This window comes from Colobus angolensis, unplaced genomic scaffold (genome assembly GCF_000951035.1).
Source record: "Colobus angolensis palliatus isolate OR3802 unplaced genomic scaffold, Cang.pa_1.0 Scaffold70, whole genome shotgun sequence".
Taxonomy (NCBI): Eukaryota; Metazoa; Chordata; class Mammalia; order Primates; family Cercopithecidae; genus Colobus; species Colobus angolensis.
Window position 1 is genome coordinate 7789059 of NW_012120710.1, and position 11681 is coordinate 7800739.

Below are 11681 nucleotides of genomic sequence, written 5' to 3' on the forward strand. Positions count from 1 at the left end.
CCCCTCCCCCGCGCCCGTCCCTCCTCGCGGCTGTGGCGCTCGGGACGCTGCCAGGTCTGCACGAGCCGCGTGGGCGACGGTTAGGACGCTCTGTGAGGCTTCGTAGTCGGGGGAGGCAGGAGGGGGGGTGCTTGGGGGTTCTTGGTAGCTACCCGGCAGGGACCCCCTCCCGCGCCTGCGACTCCGCCCGCCGGACGCCGTCGCCGGGGCAACCGAGCGCCAAAGTCCCCACCACCGCCCAGGCGCCCTAAGGAGCGGGGGTGGACCCAGCCCGTAGACAAATCCTGGAGCCCTGCCCCAGAAACTACCCTGGGTTCGGGCCTCACCCGGCGCCTTCTGCCGCTTCTCTCACAGCCGCCTAACTGGTCTCCGGCCCTACTCCTGCCCCCACCCCAGCGCCTCGGGCCACTGTCGTAGCTGTCCCCACCGTGGTCTTCCCAGATAACTCACTGACCCGCACCAGTCCGGGCTCTTACCTAAGAGTCAAGCCCAATCTGGCGTTGCCCACCGGGCCTCCTCCTCTGACACCCCCACCCCACCTCACCCCCACCTGCCATTCCCACTCCTCGCATTCCAGTTTGACCATTTCAAGTTAACAGAATTCACATTTTGCAGCTCTGTTTTCTCAGTCCCCGAATGTTTTTCAAGTTCAAACGTGTTCTCGGCATCGCTGACCCTTCTGCCTCTGGAGACTTGTTCCCTCCGCTGTGCTACAGTTACCCTCTGTCGTTATCTCTAATGTAAAATTTATCAGATTTTTGCTGCCCAAATTATCGATCAAATGGAACGCGTCGAGAAAGGCCAGTGTCTGATAGATGCAGCCTGAGGCGTTTAATTCTACTAGCAATCACATTGTGCAGACACCTACAGCAAATAACTTTTTATGTATAAGTTAATTAGAAATATTAGTCTTACATTAAATAATGTAGCTACAAGTTTTAATAAAAATAGATTATATGACATTAAAAATTGTTTATCATATCTTTGTAATTTAAGTTAATCCATATATTGGCTCAGAGAGATCTAGGATTACCTGTAGAATCGAGCATTTTAACAGGAAATAAAACAATAAGTATTAGATGGAAAGGTAAATAATTTAGGTTTTGTGGTTACACAAAAAGCAATTTCTAATTTTTTCTTTTTTATATCAAAACATGAGTGTTCAATGACATAAAAATATTTTCCATACCTAATACATGGTTTCCATTGGTGTCTCATTTTGTGCTTGTACCCTGGACACACACAAAAAGGTTTTTTTTCTTTTCAACGTCTTTAATTAAAAGGTGTGTTAATTAATGTAGTATGAAATTATCTACAACCACATATGTGTACAAAAAGTTGTGTGCCCCTGATTTTACTATAAAATTCATCACATTTTGAAGTGTCCTGCAGTTTTACAACGTTTTTTAAATATTGCATTAAAAACAGCTTCTTAGCTTTTTAAATAAATAATTAAAAGATCAAGAAAGGAATCCAAAGTCCTTTTCCATTCATTCATTCATTCCACCCATATTTATAGGGCACCTACAACATGCTATGTGTAGGTTGCAAAAATGACAAATACAGTCCCTGCCCTAGTAGTGCTACTTGTAGAGGAAGATGAGCAATGCACGAATAGATAAGTTCAAATATGCCAGATGGGGATAAGTGTTGTGGAGACAGAGGTAGGAGGTTAGGGAGTGTGGAGTTGCCGTTTCATAGTGTGGTCTTGAGAAGACCTCATTGATAAAGGGACATTCAAAAGTGACTTGTAGGGCTGGGGGAAGGGATCTGTGTGGATATTGTGGGACAGAGCTTTTCAGGCATTTGGTTGGTTGGTTTGAAAAATCAACCCAGAGGCCAGTGAGGACTGAGCAGAGTGGATGAACAAGCAGAGGTTGGGGCATTGTGGTCATTTAGGGCCCAAGTCACCAAGAGCTCTTTTAGTGAGAGTCCTCACCTAGTTCCAAGGTTGTTGTGTCTCCCCTCACTGGTTCCTACTGTGCAGTAGACCCTGTGCTGGACAATGGGGAGATACAAAGAAGCTCCAGTTTCTGCCCTCAAGGAACTAGTGTCCCTCCTAATGTCAATTCAAATGGTGGCTGGGCTTTGTGAGGATGCAGTTAAGACTGTCAATTTACGGAAGGCTCAGAAACCTAGAACCCAGGCCTGATCTGAGCTTTGGCACTAGCTTGGGCAAGCCATTTGAACTTTCAAAGTGTTAGTATTTTCATCTGCAAAATGTGAGATGTAGAAATATCAGAAGGGGCTTTTCTAACGGAAAAAAAGCCCACAAAACCCTATGACTATAAAATCAAAGCGTAGAACTATCTTAGTACAAAAACTTCTGTTAAAATTGTGTCAGAAAAGTACTTCAGACATCGTATACATGATGCATATATAGGGTCACTTAAAATTTAATTCGCAATTTGCTAAGTTCAAAAAAAGTGTTGGTTCACCCGACACAACCAGCTTTGTAAACAGGTGGTACTTAGGAAAAAAACATATTTTAATTTAGCATATGGTATAGATTATATGAAATTACTTTAACCATTGTATTTCCTTTATGATTTAGACCTTGAAACTTTCTTTGGCCAAAGATCTTCAAAACTAAATACAGTGTTAAAGCAGAGTTACATAGCAGCCTGGATTAGGGGGATAGATATTTTCCTTTCCTGACTATGGTTTAAGACTTTCTGTTGTACATTTTATTGGGCAACTACTTTTGCCCAGTGCCCAGTACAGAGTTGGACATATAGAAGTCATCAATATATATTGTGGAGGGGATAAGTGGCAAGTCATCTCTAATACACTTTGCAAGTACATGGAGCATAACATATTAAAAGACCATGTAGTTAATGTTCTGACTTTCTTCTCTCTACCAGCAACACAAGGAGAGAAATATATCTAATTAGAAAGCTTGAGTTCAATCAACAAATATTTATTGAGCACCAACTGTGTATCAGGAACATCAGTGAACAAAATGGACCAAAACCCTGCCTTCGTGTTACTTACATTTCAGTGGTGGGGGACAGATCATAAATAATCACCGCGACAGAATTAATGTACTAGAAGGTGGTAAATGCCATGGGGACAAAGGAAGCAGGGAAGGAGAAGAGGAAGTGTGGGATGGATTGTGACTGAGTCCAAACTTGTTCTTCTTGCCACATGACATCAATAAGTCAAGAGACAAGGAGGTGGAGGAAGGAAAACGACTTTATTTTGGGGAGCCAGGAAACAAAGAAGATGCAGACCAATGTCCTAAAGAACCATCTTAGAATTATGTGAGCTTTGCCTTGTCTTTTATGTTTAAGTGACAGGGAACCACAGACATCTGGGCAGCAACAAGGGTCTGGGGGAAGTTTGTGAAACTTCTTTGTCCTCAGGTAACATTCTCTCATGTAACAATAACCAAACCTCCTTGTTTCTGCAAATCTTTAACAAAACATAGTTGTTTATATACTTCTTCTTTAATCCTAGGGTTAGTTTCCAAGACTACATGATTGCAGTTTTTGCATTGTATCTTAGTGTTCTAAAATTATCCTAGCCCATGTGCAGGAATGGGTATCCCCTTAAATAAAAAATGGAGTTAGTCATGTTAGTTCTTTTGCTGTTTCCCTATTGCAGTATGGAAACAAACAGAGCAGAGAAGAGCCCCTCCAGATGTGAGCAGAACCTTGAAGGATACAGGGAGCAGCCACGTGACTCTCTGAGGAACAGCATTTCCAGGAGGAATTGTGATTGTATTTCTGGGAACCTATCTTGGCAGCGTGAGTAATTTCTAATATGGGACTACTTTTGAATTAGTTTTAAAAGAAGACTTTTCATATGCCATCTTAATTTAAAGAGTAGAAATGTTTCTGTTCTTTGGAGCTGATTGCAGTTTTAAAAATCAACTTTTTTGAGTTATACTTCACTTCCAATACAGTTTTTTTAGAGGGGAGACTGAGTCTTGCTCTGTTGCCCAGGCTGGAGTGCCGTGGTGTGATCTCGGCTCACTGCAAGCTCCGCCTCACGGGTTCATGCCATTCTCCTGCCACAGTCTCCTGAGTAGCTGGGACTACAGGTGTCCGCCACCATGCCCAGCTAATTTTTTTTTTCTTTTTTCTGTTGACTTTTATTAGAGACAGCGTTTCACTGTGTTAGCCAGGATGGTCTCAATCTCCTGACCTTGTGATCTGCCTGCCTCAGCCTCCCAAAGTGCTGGGATTACAGGCATGAGCCACTGCGCCCAGCCAATTCATTCATTTTAAGTGTTTTTTGTGTGCGGAAATCATAAAAATCAAATTTTTTTCTTGTTGATATGATGACAAAATATTTAATAGAATGCTAAAGACAATCTTGGCTGGGCCTAGTGGCTCACACCTATAATCCCAACACTTTGGGAGGCTGAAGCAGGAGGATTGCTTGAAACCAGGAGTTTGAGACCAGCTCGGGCAACATAGAGAGACTCTGTCTCTGTTTTCTTTTAAAAATAAAAATTTAAAAGAAGAATAACAGGCTGGGCGCAGTGGCTCATGCCTATAATCCCAGCCAGTACTTTGGGAGGCTAAGGCAGGTGGATCACTTGAGGTCAGGAGTTTGAGACCAGCCTGGCCAACATGGTGAAACCCCATCTCTACTAAAAATACAAAAATTAGCTGGGTGAGGTGGTGTGTGCCTGTAATCCCAGCTACTCAGGCAGGAGAATTGCTTGAACCCGGTAGGTGGAGGTTGCAGTGAGCCGAAGTTGCGCCACTACACTCCAGCTTGGGTGACAGAGTGAGACTCTGTCTCAAAATAAGTAAATAAGTAAATAAATAAATAAATAAATAACAGTCTTCAGTAAAATCATTTATATTGTTATCACGATGGTATAGTTTACAATCCTAGACAAAACCAACAAATGCACTTTTAGATATAGGTTTAGAAAATGGAAGTAGTACAAGATAAGCCATTTATTTTCTATGAAGGGAAAATATTCAAATTGACAGCATATAAATTTTGATTCACAGATTGTTTTGGAATGCTTAAATAAAGGTAACATTAGTAGAGGTATAAACATGATGGAAACCTTCAATAGCAAACAAAATACATGTTTTGTAACAAGAAAATCAATGAGTAAACAACCAAAAAATAAACAGATGACTAAAGCAAGAAAACATACGTAAGTTCTTTTCTTTGTGTTGTATTAGTGTGTAATTATTTTTGCTGTCCTGTCTATAATTTATTGGGCTTTTTGGATCTGTGGTTTGTTTCTTTCAAAGGTCTGAAAGACCCTCAATTTTATGTGTATATAAATTGAGAGAGAGAGAGACAGAGGTGAGGGTATTTATTACAGAGTGGGGAGAGAGAGAAAAAGACACAGAGAGGGACAGAGACAGAGAGATGGGGGAGGGGGATTTATTATAGGAATTGGCTCACACAATTTTGGAGGCCAAACTCCATGACATGCCCTCTACAAACTGATGACCCAGGAAAGCTGGTGTTATAATTTAGTCTAAATTTAAAGGCCTGAGAGCTAGGGGAGACAATGTCCCAGGGCAGGAGAAGATGATATCCCAGCCTGGGAGAGAGTTTAAGTGTGCTTTAAGTGATGAATTTTGAGAAATGTATATACCCAGTAACGAACACTCCAATCAAGATTTCTGTCTCCCTGGAAAGTTCCTTGTGTTCCTTGGAATCATTCTCTCCCCCAACACTGATATGGGTTTTTAAAAGTACAAGTCTTTTTTTTTTTTTTTAATTGACAAACTCTTTTACAGACTGATGAAAAAAGGGGATAGAAGTAGCAGATGGAAGTCAGATAGCTAATAAAGGGAGATTGCCTGTTCTCCTCTAGGTCTTGTTCCTGCCATTGAGATCATTGTCATTAGCATCTTTGAAGCCACTTTATCCTTTATCATAACCATCTTTTGTTTAAGATCTCAATACCGTTGCTTTTGCTGAGTTATATTCTTATTAAGATCTTTTACTTCTATTTAGGAAGAAATAGTGTGAGTTTATGGATATATTTCTACCAGTTTTAAAATAATAACCTACTACAATGACTTCTATAACAGTTATGACTTCTGTCAGGGATCTAATATCAAGTATGTGCCATCAGATATTATTATTTTCTGGATCTTTATGCATCTGGCAGTTTTGTGACTTTTCACTACAACCATGCTTGCCATGATTAAGTGATGAATAATCTAATTAATCATAGTGTCATGTTTTACATTTCTTTACCTTTTACAGGCGCTTTTTAAACTTACTGTGGTAAAATATACATAGCATAAAATTTATCTTTTTAACTATTTTCAATTGTATAATTCCGTGGCATTCACATAGGCATATTATTATGCCACCATTACCACCATCCATCTCCAGAACTTTTTCATTTTTCCAGACTGAAACTCTGTACCCATTAAACACTAACTCCTTATTCCCTCATCCCTCATCCCGGGAAAGCACCATACTACTTTTGCTTTCTGTCAGTTTGACTACTCTAGGTATCTCATATAAATGAAATCATACAATATTTGTCCTTTTGTGTCTGGTTTAACATAGTGTCTTCAGGGTTCATTATGTAGTAGCATATATCAGAATTTCATTCATTTTTATAAATAAAAAAGTATTACAAATCCTTGTGTCAAGGGCTGACTTTCAATAGATCACAGATTTCATTGATTTTTAAGTCTGGATAATATTTCATTGCATGTATATTCTACATTTGGGCTATCTATTCATTTGTCTATGAAGTCCTTCAGTTGTTTAAAAACTAACTTTATTGAGCCATAATTTCCATTCAATAAACTGTATACATTTAAAGTGTACCATATGATGAGTTTTGGCATACATATATGCACCTGTGAAACTACTGCTTCAGTCAAAACATGGAGCATTTAGATCACTCCCAAATAATTTGAACTGATTGTGTTTTTATAGTTTTGCAACCAACTTATGACATTTGGTGAAGCAAATGCTGTAAATTGCATATTCAGCATCTATCCCCCCTTCCTTCTTTCTCGAGAACCCCAGTATTGAACACAACATTCTACAGAGCCCTGTGCTTCAGGGGAAGTTCTAGTAGGTAGATCTTGATTCGTTTAAGTCTAATCTTTGTGCTTTTTCATTCCTCTTCCGAGTGACTGTTTTCAGAGAAAGCCTTTAATCCACTTCATGGTGTTGAGAAATGAGGGAATATCAGCTGGGAAAGCTTTCCTCAATCTTTCTTTTCTCTTTTTGCTTTGAGACAGAGTCTCACTCTGTCACCCAGGCTGGAGTGCAGTGGCATGATCTCCCCTCACTGCAACCTCTGCCTCCCAGGTTCAAGTGAGTCTTCTGCTTTAGCCTGTTGAGTAGCTGGGACTCTACTAAAATACAAAAAAAAGTAGTCCGGTGTGGCAGTGTGTGCCTGTAATCCCAGCTACTTGGGAGGCTGTGACAGGAGAATCACTTGAACCCGGGAGGCAGAGGTTGCAGTGAGCTGAGATCACCATTGCGCTCCAGGCTGGGTGACAAAGTGAGACTCTGTGTCAAAATAAATAAATAAAAATGAATAAAAAAAGCAATTTATTGTCTACAGTTAATTTACTTTACTGTTAGTGAGTGAGCCAGAATAGCCAGTAGATGTCGCTGTGGTTTTATTTTCAGAGATAACCCAGTGACTTTCCAATTTCTCAAATATTCAATCTAGAAGCATTTTAAAAAATCCAATAAGTTAGTAATCACATTAAAAGTTTTAGCAAAAAATAAAGAGAAAAACATTAGGGAATACTAAGACAAATTAAAATAAGAAATGGGAATTTTCAAAAGATCTACTTAATTTTTCCTTCAGTGCTGTTAACAAATACAATGATGTATAATTGCTAAAAAGTCAAAACAGTGATTAGGAAGATGATGTTTAACAGACTGTTTGGTGTGGGGATGCTCAACAAGTGGTAGAGTCAATACGACTGATGTATTTTTCTGTTTTGGGGCCATGTTCACAATAACAGCAATATGAGCTCAATAACTCACAGTGGGAATTTTTCGTATAGAGACAGAAAATAAAGTTGTAAACTACATTGCATCTATTTGTCATGAAGGGAATAATCTGATCAAGAAAGTAGGAGTAATTCTAAGTTAGAGGCAGAAGGAAGGAGAGAAGTAATGGAGAGAAAAACACAATGTGAAGCTTCATTTGTGGTACTGTGCTAAGCTTCTCTAAATTTTCTCCCAAACCAGGAAAAACCATGAAGGGGTTTCCTGGTGTGTTACTCCAAACTCTTTCAGTTGCAAGAAGCAAAAACTCAACCCCAGCTTGTTTAAGGAAAAAATAAACAGGTACCTATGGGGTCATAAAACTGGTAATTGTAGGAGTGGGGTGGCTTTGGGCCTGGCTGTGTCTGCCCATGGTAGGAGTGGGGTGGCTTTGGGCCTGGCTGTGTCTGCCCATGGTGGCCTAAAGCCACCCCACTCCTACAATTACCAGTTTTATGACCCCATAGGAACTTGGGAGGGTAAGAGTCCTCAGGGTCAAAACCACTTTCGTAATAATACTAAGACATTGTTTACCTTTCCCACTTGCTCTCTCAAAAATGTGTAGTGGAATTTTCCAGTGGCTATATGCCATGTGATATCGAACAAATTGAATACAGGAGCAGATAGTAGAATCCAACCACCTTCTACTAACCTGGCCATTAAAGAGAGGTGCAAATATGTGAAACAATGCCATTCTTCTTGGTAATATTTTTTGTTTGAGACAATGTAATTATTTTTCATAAAAATATTAATATGTTACTTTAACATGTAAAGGATTTATCATTATTTTTACATGAATTAATGCATAAGTATTTTAAAGTGTTCTTTTCTATTTCCTAATATAGCAAATATTGGTCAATACAAAACACATAAAATTTCTTTGGAGTCTTCAATAATTTTTAAGCATGTAAGGGTTCCTGAAACCAAAAAGCTTGAGAATTGCCAGGTACAGTAAGGTACAGTTGGGCACAAGGCTCAATGGTATCACCAGAACTGTCTCACCCTTATCATAGACTCCTTTTCTCAGAGCTGGTTTCCTTCTCAGGCATGTGATATCGAAGATGACTTCCAGCTGGGGCGTGGCAGCTCACACCTGTAATCTTAGCACGTTGGGAGACTGAGGCGGAAGGATCCCTTGAGCCCAGGAGTTTGAGACCAGCCTGGGCAACAGAGTGAGACCTGTCTGTACAAAACAATTTTTTAAATTAGCGGGCCATGGTGACATGCACCTGTAGTCCCAGCTACCTGCGGGGCTGAGGTGGGAGGACTGCTTGAGCCTGGGAGGTTGAGGCTACAGTAGGCCACCATCACACCCTGCACTCCAGCCTAGGCGACAAAGCAAGACTCTGTCTCAAAAAAAAAAAGACTTCCAGCAACTCCAAAATTTTATCTACCAACCTAGCAACCCATAGGAGAAAATGCCCTTTTTTGACAGCACTGGTAACATTTCTAGTTATAACATTGGTCACACTTAAGTCTCCTGCCCATCCACATATCAATCATTTGAGCCAGGGGTTGTTTGATTCCTGGGTCATTATGTCCACCCTGGAGCCCGGGACAAGGGACAGCCCACCAGCACCACAGGATGGAGGAAGAAGTGCTTCCGTAGAGGGATGTTGAATGGGCATAAAAGACATCCTCTATCAGAAAGCCTGAATCCTATGCTGTTCTCAATTAGAATCCTAACCTTTCTTTCCACTGTCAGCATCCTGAGACAATAGGGTTCACTTTCTCTTTTTGGGGAGGAGAGTCTGATTGCATTCTGTAATTAAGAGTTTACGTCCAAATCACATACCCTAACAGAAGTTCTTCTTATGAATTAGCAATGCTGTACCAAAAGAAAGTTGTCTTTTCACCATAAACTATGCAAAACACCTGACTTAAGCTGAGGTTTCATTCCTAAACATCTGAAGATTTAAATTTCATGCCTGCCTGTGTTGCTTGCAGGATCACTCTGGTCAGATCATTTAACCTTCTGGTGGCCTCTGTGTCCTTACCTCTAAAATCAAGGGTGTAGGAGGATATTCTCTTGCAGCTTTAACATTCTTTGAATCTGATCAATGGAAGATGGAGGAAAAAGTTCTTCCAACCCTGGTCTATCAGCTGCTATACTGAAGGTCCATAAAATGAAGTTTTACGTATTTTTTTCAGATTATGTATCAATTTCAGTTATATATTTGTTTCTTCAACATTTTTGGTGATAATCTAAAATGGAGGTTTCATCAGTCTACAAGCACTGGGTTCATATTATCTTTTCCTTATTTCCTTTGCCTTTAGCTTCATTACTTTGATTTTTTTCGTTTATTATTTTTTAAATTGATAACTAAAAATTATATATACTTGTAATGTACCACATGATGTTTTGATATCAGTATACATTGTAAAATGGCTAAATCAAGGAACTAACCTATTACCTCACATATTAATTTTTTTATGGTGAGAGAACTTAAAATCTAATCTTAGCAATTTCCAAATATACAATACATTATTATAACTATAGTCATCATGCTGTACAATAGATCTCTTGAGCTTATGCCTCCTGTCTAACTGAAATTTTATATAGCTGTGTTACTTTTAATATTAAATGTGGATTCTGTAAAATCCCAGTTTTTACAAAATGTGTTAGGAGTAACATAATAAGAGCCTCAAAAAATAATTTTTCAGAAAAAAAGCTGTTTATTTACCTAGGAATTTTATTTAAAATACATATGTTCTTTGAAATGAAAGAAAAGTTAATGTTTCTCCATTTATTCTAATTTACAAATTAAGCTGTAAAAGAAAGCCACAATAGAAATTGCATAAATTACCTGTAAGAATCAGCCAATTTTTACCACATACTTTCATTTGGTACACCTTAGGTTTCCTCATGTTTCCACTCACATACTACCATTACATGAGGTTTTACTTTTTTTTTTTTGTCTTTGAGCCCTTCAAGTGGAGTTACCATTGAAAATCAAACAACACCTCTCCAGTGTTATAAATTAAATATCGTGTAGTTTAATATCATATACCTGCTTTTCTGTATCAGCCTTTCATTAATTGTAAGTACAAACACCAAAATAATTGTTATCAAGCCCCACAGTAGTTTTTAACTTCAGTTTTCAACTGAATTCTCATTATTCCATACTTTTAAACAGAAAAAAGTTTTAGTACATATATTCCCTGGAAGTAATTCTAATCTGCTCCAATAACTAAATAGCTGAGGCTTCTGGGTTAGATATGGTTATCTTCTACTGTTCAAATTTTTAATACAAAATATGAATGTTAAATTTTATATAACATTATTACAAAATTACATTGATAACATGAAATCAGAACAACATTCCTTCCCGAGTGCCTAGTACTTACCCACAAGGCATTGTAGATTTCTTTTCATTTAAAGAGTGGATAACAATCTTGGAGTAGATAACAATGAAAACTTAGAAAAAAGAAAACCTGCCTCCTGTTTTTATTGAGTCAAACAAGCAGAAATTTTATTGGAAAGTCCCATTTCATATATTACACTTGGTAGTATTTTCTTCTAATGAAAAAATAAAGCCCTTGTGCCACCACCTTGACATGTACTTAAATGTTTACCCAAATCACTTAGGCATTGCTTCTCAAACTTGGCTGCACAGCAGAATTGCCTGGAGGGTTTTTAAACACACAAATGCCTGTGTCTCACTCCCTGAAATTCTCCTTTAATTGGTATGAGGCAGGGCTATTCTAGGAACTAT

At 39.0% G+C, this 11681-nt stretch overlaps 1 protein-coding gene across 1 annotated transcript in view; it reads right to left on the reverse strand.

Moving 5' to 3' along the window:
* CCDC158 (coiled-coil domain containing 158) overlaps positions 1 to 737 on the reverse strand; it is a 116708-nt gene extending 115971 nt beyond the window's left edge. Inside the window, exon 1 of the mRNA XM_011927228.1 lies at positions 607 to 737. The gene's annotated coding sequence lies outside the window, so the exon portion shown is untranslated. The remainder of the gene's footprint in view (positions 1 to 606) is intronic.
* Between the last annotated feature and the right edge of the window lie 10944 nt (positions 738 to 11681).